The sequence below is a fragment of the Bombus huntii genome, unplaced genomic scaffold (assembly GCF_024542735.1).
Source record: "Bombus huntii isolate Logan2020A unplaced genomic scaffold, iyBomHunt1.1 ctg00000333.1, whole genome shotgun sequence".
Taxonomy (NCBI): Eukaryota; Metazoa; Arthropoda; class Insecta; order Hymenoptera; family Apidae; genus Bombus; species Bombus huntii.
The window spans coordinates 1-7,816 of record NW_026099522.1 but is presented as its reverse complement, the minus strand read 5'-3'; the positions used below and the strand labels follow the sequence as shown (position 1 = coordinate 7,816).

Sequence of the window (7,816 nt, the reverse complement as noted above, 5' to 3'; positions counted from 1 at the left end):
ACGATAAGACCCTATAGAATTTTATATTTATATTTAGATTATAAGTTTTTTGAATATAAATATTTAATTGGGAGGATTAGTAAATTTATAAAACTTTATTTTGAATATAAACTTTAATTAAAGAATAATTTTTGATCTTGTATTATAAATTAAAAGAATAAATTACCTTAGGGATAACAGCGTAATATCTTTTTAAAGATCATATTAATAAAGATGTTTGCGACCTCGATGTTGAATTAAGATAAATTTTAAATGCAGAAGTTTAATAATTAAGTCTGTTCGACTTTTAAAATCTTACATGATTTGAGTTCAAATCGACGTGAGTCAGATTGGTTTCTATCTATAAAAATAAATAAATTATTTGTACGAAAGGACTATAATTTTTAATTAAATTATATTATAAATATTAATTAATAATTTTGGTTATATTAGCAAATAAAGTGCATTAAATTTAGAATTTAAATAGATTATAGTAAAGTTATAATATATAATAATTTATTTTTTAAATTTTTTATTAATAATATTAATAATTTTGATTAGAGTTGCTTTTTTAACTTTATTTGAGCGTAAAATATTGGGTTATATACAATTACGAAAAGGTCCTAATAAATTAATAATTAAGGGATTATTTCAACCTTTTAGGGATGCTTTAAAATTAATATCTAAAGAATTTTTTTTTTTAAGTTTTAATAATTTGTATTTATATAGTCCAATAATTATATTTTTTTTATCATTAATATTATGATTTATTTATCCTTGAATATATACTTTTTTTTTTATTGATTATAGAATTATTATATTAATATTGATTTTGAGATTAATAGTTTATCCAATTGTAATAATTGGTTGAGTATCTTTGTGTAATTATTCTATTTTAGGTTCATTACGTTCAGTTTCTCAGATAATTTCATTTGAAATTTTATTGTTTTTAATTTTTTTTATATTAATAATTTTAATTGAAAATTATTCTTTATTTATATTTATAAAATTTCAATATAATATTTATTTTTTTTTTTTTATATATCCTTTATATATTATTTTTTTAATTAGAGTGTTAATTGATTTAAATCGAGTTCCGTTTGATTTAATTGAAGGTGAATCAGAATTAGTTTCTGGATTTAATATTGAATATTTTAGGAGGTTATTTGTTTTGATTTTTTTATCTGAATATTTAAATATTATAATTATAAGATTATTATTAACAATAATATTTTTTGGATTTAATTGATGATCAATTAGTTTTATGATAGTTTATTTATTTCATTTAGTTTTATTAATTATAATTCGTGGTGTATTACCTCGTATTCGATATGATAAATTGATAATAATATGTTGAGTAGAATTATTATTATTAGTTTTAATATATTTAATATTTATTTATTTAATAAAAGAATTTATTATTTTAATAGTATTTTAATTTTATTTTATAAAAATTTTTGATTTAAGAAAATTGGTTTAGTATATATATATATTATTTATAAATTTAAAATTAATTTTATTAATTTAAAAATTATAAAATATATATATATATATATTATGTATATTTATATATATATATATATATATATATATTAATTTTAATTATTATATTTAAGTATATAAAAATTTATTTTTATAAATTTAGTTATTTTAAAAATTTAATTTTTATAAAATTTGTAAATAAATTATATGTATATATATATAAATTTTATAAGATAAATTATTTATTTATTTAATAAATTTTAAATTTGAAATAAAAAGATTAATAAATTAAATTAGTATAATTAATTTTAATTTATATTAATAATTAATAATAATTTAAAGTTAATAGAAAATTTTATTTCTATAATATGATTTCAAATCATATACTTATTCAAGTTCATTAACTAATTATTTTTTTTTAATAAAATATCTCAAATATTATTTATTATAAATGATAAAATTAAGTATATAAAATATAATGATGTAAATAATATATTTAAATTTGTATATGGATATTCAATTATTTGTTTTCCTAATCAAGTTAGTATAATAAAGATATTAATAAATCATCAATAAAAAATTTTATTTATAAAATAAAATTTATTATTTTTTATATTATTTAAATTAATTAAAGGAATTAAATATAAAATAAAAATTGATATAAAAAGTATAATTACTCCTCCTAATTTATTTGGAATTGTTCGAAGGATTGAATATGCAAATAGAAAATATCATTCAGGTTTAATATGAATTGGTGTAATTATTGGATTTGCTATTTTAAAATTATCTGGATCACCTAAGATATAAGGTATTTGTAAATTAATTAATATAAATAAAATAAAAGTTAAAATTATTGTAATTAAATCTTTAATTGAAAAATATGGATGAAAGTTAATTTTATAAATATTTAGTTTTGAATGAATTGGATTTGATGATCCTGAAATATGAAGAATAATTAAGTGAATAAATACTATTATTAAAATTAAAAATGGTAAAATAAAATGGAATGAGTAAAATCGATTTAATGTATCATTATTAATTGAGAATCCTCCTCAAATTCATTCAACTATAAATTGTCCAATATATGGAATTGCTGAAATTAAATTAGTAATTACTATTGCTCCTCAAAAAGATATTTGACCTCATGGTAATACATAACCAAGAAATGCTGTTGCTATTGATAAAAATAAAATTGAAACTCCGATTAATCAAACTTGTAATAATTTAAATGAATAATAAAATATATTTCGTGCAATATGTAAATATATAATAAAAAAATAAAATGATGCACCATTTATATGAATTAAACGAATTAATCATCCTGAATTTATATCTTTTATAATATTTGAGATTCTATAAAATGCAATATTAATATTTGGACAATAGTGTATTGATAAAAATAATCCTGAGATAATTTGAATTATTAAGAATATTCCTAATATTGATCCAAAATTTCATAAGTAATTAATATTAATTGGTGTTGGTAAATTAATAAATGATATTGGTAAATTTATTATATGTATTTTATAAATTAATGAAATTATTTTTTTCATTTTTTTGCTCGTAAGTTTTTATTTTTAATATAACAAATTTTTGTTATAATAAATAATATTATAATTAAAAAAATAATAAATATTAAAAGAATATAATAGTTAGGATTTAAATATAATTTTTTTATATTAAAAATTTTATTATTTTTATTGTAATTAAAGTTTAATATTTTAATATTTATATTATAATTATTAATTATGAATAAAGAAGTTAATATTAAAATTGAATATATAATAAAAAGATTTAAATAATTTGTTTTTTTAAATGGTTTATTAATTAAACTAATAAAATAAGAAAATAAAATTAAAATTCCTCTAATAAAAATAATTAATAAAATATATAAGTTTAATGAAATTATTTGTTTGTATGTTAAAATATTTATTGATATAAAAATAATATAAAAAATTAAGTATAATATTTGTTTTAAAGGTGATATAAAGGTATTTAAATAAAAATAATTTAAGATTAAAATTAAATTAATATTTAAATTTATTAATATAAGGAAAAATAAAATTATCAAAGTTTTCATTAATAATAGAATGATAATTTAAATTATTTTAGTTATATTAAAATTTTTAAATTTTTAATTTACAAAATTAATGTTTTTATTAAACTATATAACTAATAAAGTAAATTTATTAAAAAATAAATAAAATTAATAATTAATAATTTTTTAAATTAGGGTATATTAATTTTTTTTTTGAAATTTAAAATTATTAGAAAAAAAAATTATTTTTTTTTAATTTTAATTATATTAAGTTTTAATTATTTAATTAATTTATTTTTTATTAGAAATTTTGATTATTTAATAAGTATTAATAATAATTTTTTTTTAAAAAAAATTTTTATTATTTATTATTTATTTTAAATTTATTAATTTAAATTTTAAAAAAATTTAATATAATATTATTTTATTGGATTTTTTAAAATTTTTAATTATAAAATTAGTTTTTATTAAATTTAATAGTTATAAATTTAGCAAAAAATAGTTTAAATAAAAACAATAATTTTGGGAATTATAGATATTTTTTTAAAATTTTTTTGAATTATAATTTTTTTATTATTAATTTTTTTTTGGTTGATTATATTTTTAAAAATTTTTTTATTTGTAAAAATAATATTTTTTTTTAATTTATTATTTAATATTTAATAAAAAATAGTTTAAATAAAAATAATAATTTTGGGAATTATAAATATTTTTATGAATTTTTTTTTGAAAAATAATTTTTTATTATTAATTTTTTTAGTTGATTATATTTTAAAAATTTTTTTATTTATAAAAATAATTTTTTTTTAAAAAATTGTGATTATTAAGTATTTAACAAAAAATAGTTTAAATAAAAACAATAATTTTTTTAATTATAGGTGTTATTAATAATTTTTTTGAAATTTAATATTATTTTTAAAAATTTAATTTTTTTTAAGTTGAATTAATATTAAGTTTATTTTAGAATTTTTTATTTTGAATTTTATTTTATTAATTTTAGTTATTTTATTAAATAGTAATATTTATTTTTTAAATTTTTTAGTTGGTTTAGAATATTTAATTTCAATAATTTTATTTTATATAATTTTAATTGATTTTAATAGATGAATCTATTTAATTTATTTAATTTATTCTGTATGTGAGGGAGTTTTAGGTTTATCATTATTAGTAAGAATAAATTATGAATATGGTCATCAAAAAATTAATATTATAAATTTAATTTAAAAATGAATGAAGTTGTAATTGTAATTGTTATTATTATTTTGTTTAAGTTTATAAGTTTTTATATATTAAGAAATTTAATATTTTTATTGAGATTAAATTTTTTAATGAATATAAATTGATTAAAGTGAATTAATTTAGTTGGAGGATTAGGAAATAATTATTATTCAAATTATTTAATTTTAATAATATTTTGAGTATTTGGAGTAATTTTTATAAATTTAAAAGAATATAAAAAAAATTGTTTATTTTTAAATTTAATATTAATATTTTTTATATTAATAAATTTTATATGTGTAGATTTATTAACATTTTATTTTATATATGAATCTAGATTATTATTAATTTTTTATATAATTATAGAATGAGGATATTCAGAAGATCGAGTTTTATCTGCATTTTATTTAATATTTTATACATTAGTTTTTTCATTACCTATATTATATTTAATTTTTAAATTATTAAATTTTAGAAATAGAATTAATTTTTTTATTTTAGAAATTTTGATAATTAAATTTGATAAATTTGGTTTCATATATTTATTGATATCATTTTTAGTTAAAATTCCTATATATTTATTTCATGGTTGATTAATTAAAGCTCATGTTGAAGCTTCGTTTTTTAGATCAATAGTTTTAGCTTCAGTAATATTAAAATTAGGGAGATATGGAATATTACGTTTTTTATTAGTGTTTAAAATTATATTTAAATTTATAAAATTTTATTTGTTTATAATTAATTTAATTGGAATAGTTATTTTAAGATTAATTTGTTTATTTCAATTTGATATAAAATTAATTATTGCTTTATCTTCAGTTGTTCATATAGGAATTATATCTTTAGGTTTATTAATAGGTAAAAAAATTGGAATTTTGGGAAGATTAATAATAATAATTTCTCATGGAGTAGTTTCTTCTGGATTATTTTATTTAGTTAATATAATTTATTTACAAACTAGAACACGAATTGTTTTTATTAATAAAGGTGTAATGAATTTAATACCTTCAATAACAATAATGTGATTTTTAATATGTATTTATAATTCTGGTGCTCCTTTATCTTTAAATATAGTAAGTGAAATTTTTTTATTAATAAGATTAATTAGTTGATGTAAATATTTATTTTTAATTTTATTATTTTATTGTTTAGTAAGATTTATTTATTCAATTTATTTATTTAGATTTATACAGTATGGAAAAATTTTTTATTTAAAAATTAATTTATTAAATAGAAAGTTAATAAATTATTTTAGTTTAATTTTACATTTTTTACCCTTAAATATTTTTATTTTTAAATTATTTTTTTATTTAAATAGTTTAAAATAAAATATTGAATTGTGATTTCAATGATATATAAATTTATATTTTAAATTAAATGAAAATAATAGTATCTGGTATTATTTTAATAATTATAAGATTTATTTTTATATTTTTTAGTTTTTATATTTTATTTATTAATAAATTATTTATTTATGAATGAATAATTTATAGTATAAATTCAATAAAAATAAATTTAATTTTTATAATTAGATTTAAATTATTAATATTTGTATTTTTGGTAATGTTAATTAGTTCTTTTATTTTATTATATAGGATTAGATATATAAATTTGAATAATAAATATTTAGTTAATCGTTTTTATTATTTAATATTAATATTTTTAATTTCAATAATTTTTTTAATTTTAAGACCTAATATATTAACTTTATTATTAGGGTGAGATGGATTAGGATTAATTTCTTATTGTTTAATTATTTATTATCAAAAATTTTTATCATTTAATTCTGGAATATTAACAGTTATTTTAAATCGTTTAGGGGATTGTAGATTATTAATAATTATTTCTTTTATAGTGATTTTTGGTAGATGAAATTTAATATTATATAGAATAAATTTTTTAATTTTAATGATATTTTTTTTAATAGTGTTTACAAAAAGATCTCAATTAATATTTATAATTTGATTACCTGCTGCAATGATAGCTCCAACTCCTGTTTCTTCATTAGTTCATTCATCTACTTTAGTTACTGCTGGAATTTATTTATTAATTAATTATGAAATAATAATTGATTTTAAATATAAAAGATTTATTTTGATAATTTCAAGAATAACAATATTAATTTCAGGAATTATAGCTAACTTTGAGATAGATTTTAAAAAAATTGTTGCTTTATCAACATTAAGACAATTAGGATTTATAATAAGAATTTATTCTTTAGGGATAACAGATTTAACATTTTTACATTTGTTTATTCATGCATTTTTTAAATCTATAATATTTATATGTGTGGGAAGAATAATTCATTATATAAATGGTATTCAAAATTTTCGTTTTTATTCTGGTATATTTTTTTTATATCCTATAAAAGGATTATTAATAATATTTTCATTATTAATATTATGTGGTTTTCCATTTTTAGTGGGATTTTATTCTAAGGATTTAATTATTGAATATTATTTTTTAAGAATAAAAAGAATTTTTAGAATAATAAATTTAATTTTTGGAACTATTTTTACTGTATCTTATTCTTTTCGTTCAATATATATAATAATAAATAATAATTATATAATAAATTTAATATATTTAAATGAAGATTGTATTATGATTAGAGTTATATCAATAATTTTAATTATAATATTAATATTAAGAAAATTTATTTTTAATTTATTTTTTTATCATTTAAATATTAATTTAATTTATATTTATAAATATTTTGTATTTAAAATAATTTTATTAGGATTAATATTTTCAATATTAATATTAAATATTAATTTTTTAAAAAAAGGAAAAATATTTATTAAAAGATTTTTTATAATAGAATTTTTTTATAAGTTTATAGCTAATCAATTAATAAATAAAATAATTTATTATGAATTTTATTTTGAAAAAGGTTTATTAGAAAAATTTATAGGAAAAATTATAAGATTTATTTGTGATATATTAGAGATAAATTTTGTATATAAAATTTCTTTATTATTATTATTGTATGTATATTTATTAATATTAATAATATTAATATAATTTAAGTTATATATATATATATATATATAAAAAAAGTTTAATTAAAGAATTTAAATAGCTTATTTTTTAGAGCAT

At 12.9% G+C, this 7,816-nt stretch overlaps 2 pseudogenes; both read left to right on the top strand.

The window, feature by feature from the left end:
- Positions 1-496: 496 nt before the first annotated feature.
- LOC126878024 (NADH-ubiquinone oxidoreductase chain 1-like) lies at positions 497-1,423 on the top strand (annotated as a pseudogene).
- A 3,302-nt stretch (positions 1,424-4,725) lies between these two features.
- On the top strand, positions 4,726-7,151 carry LOC126878026 (NADH-ubiquinone oxidoreductase chain 4-like; annotated as a pseudogene).
- Positions 7,152-7,816: the final 665 nt, after the last annotated feature.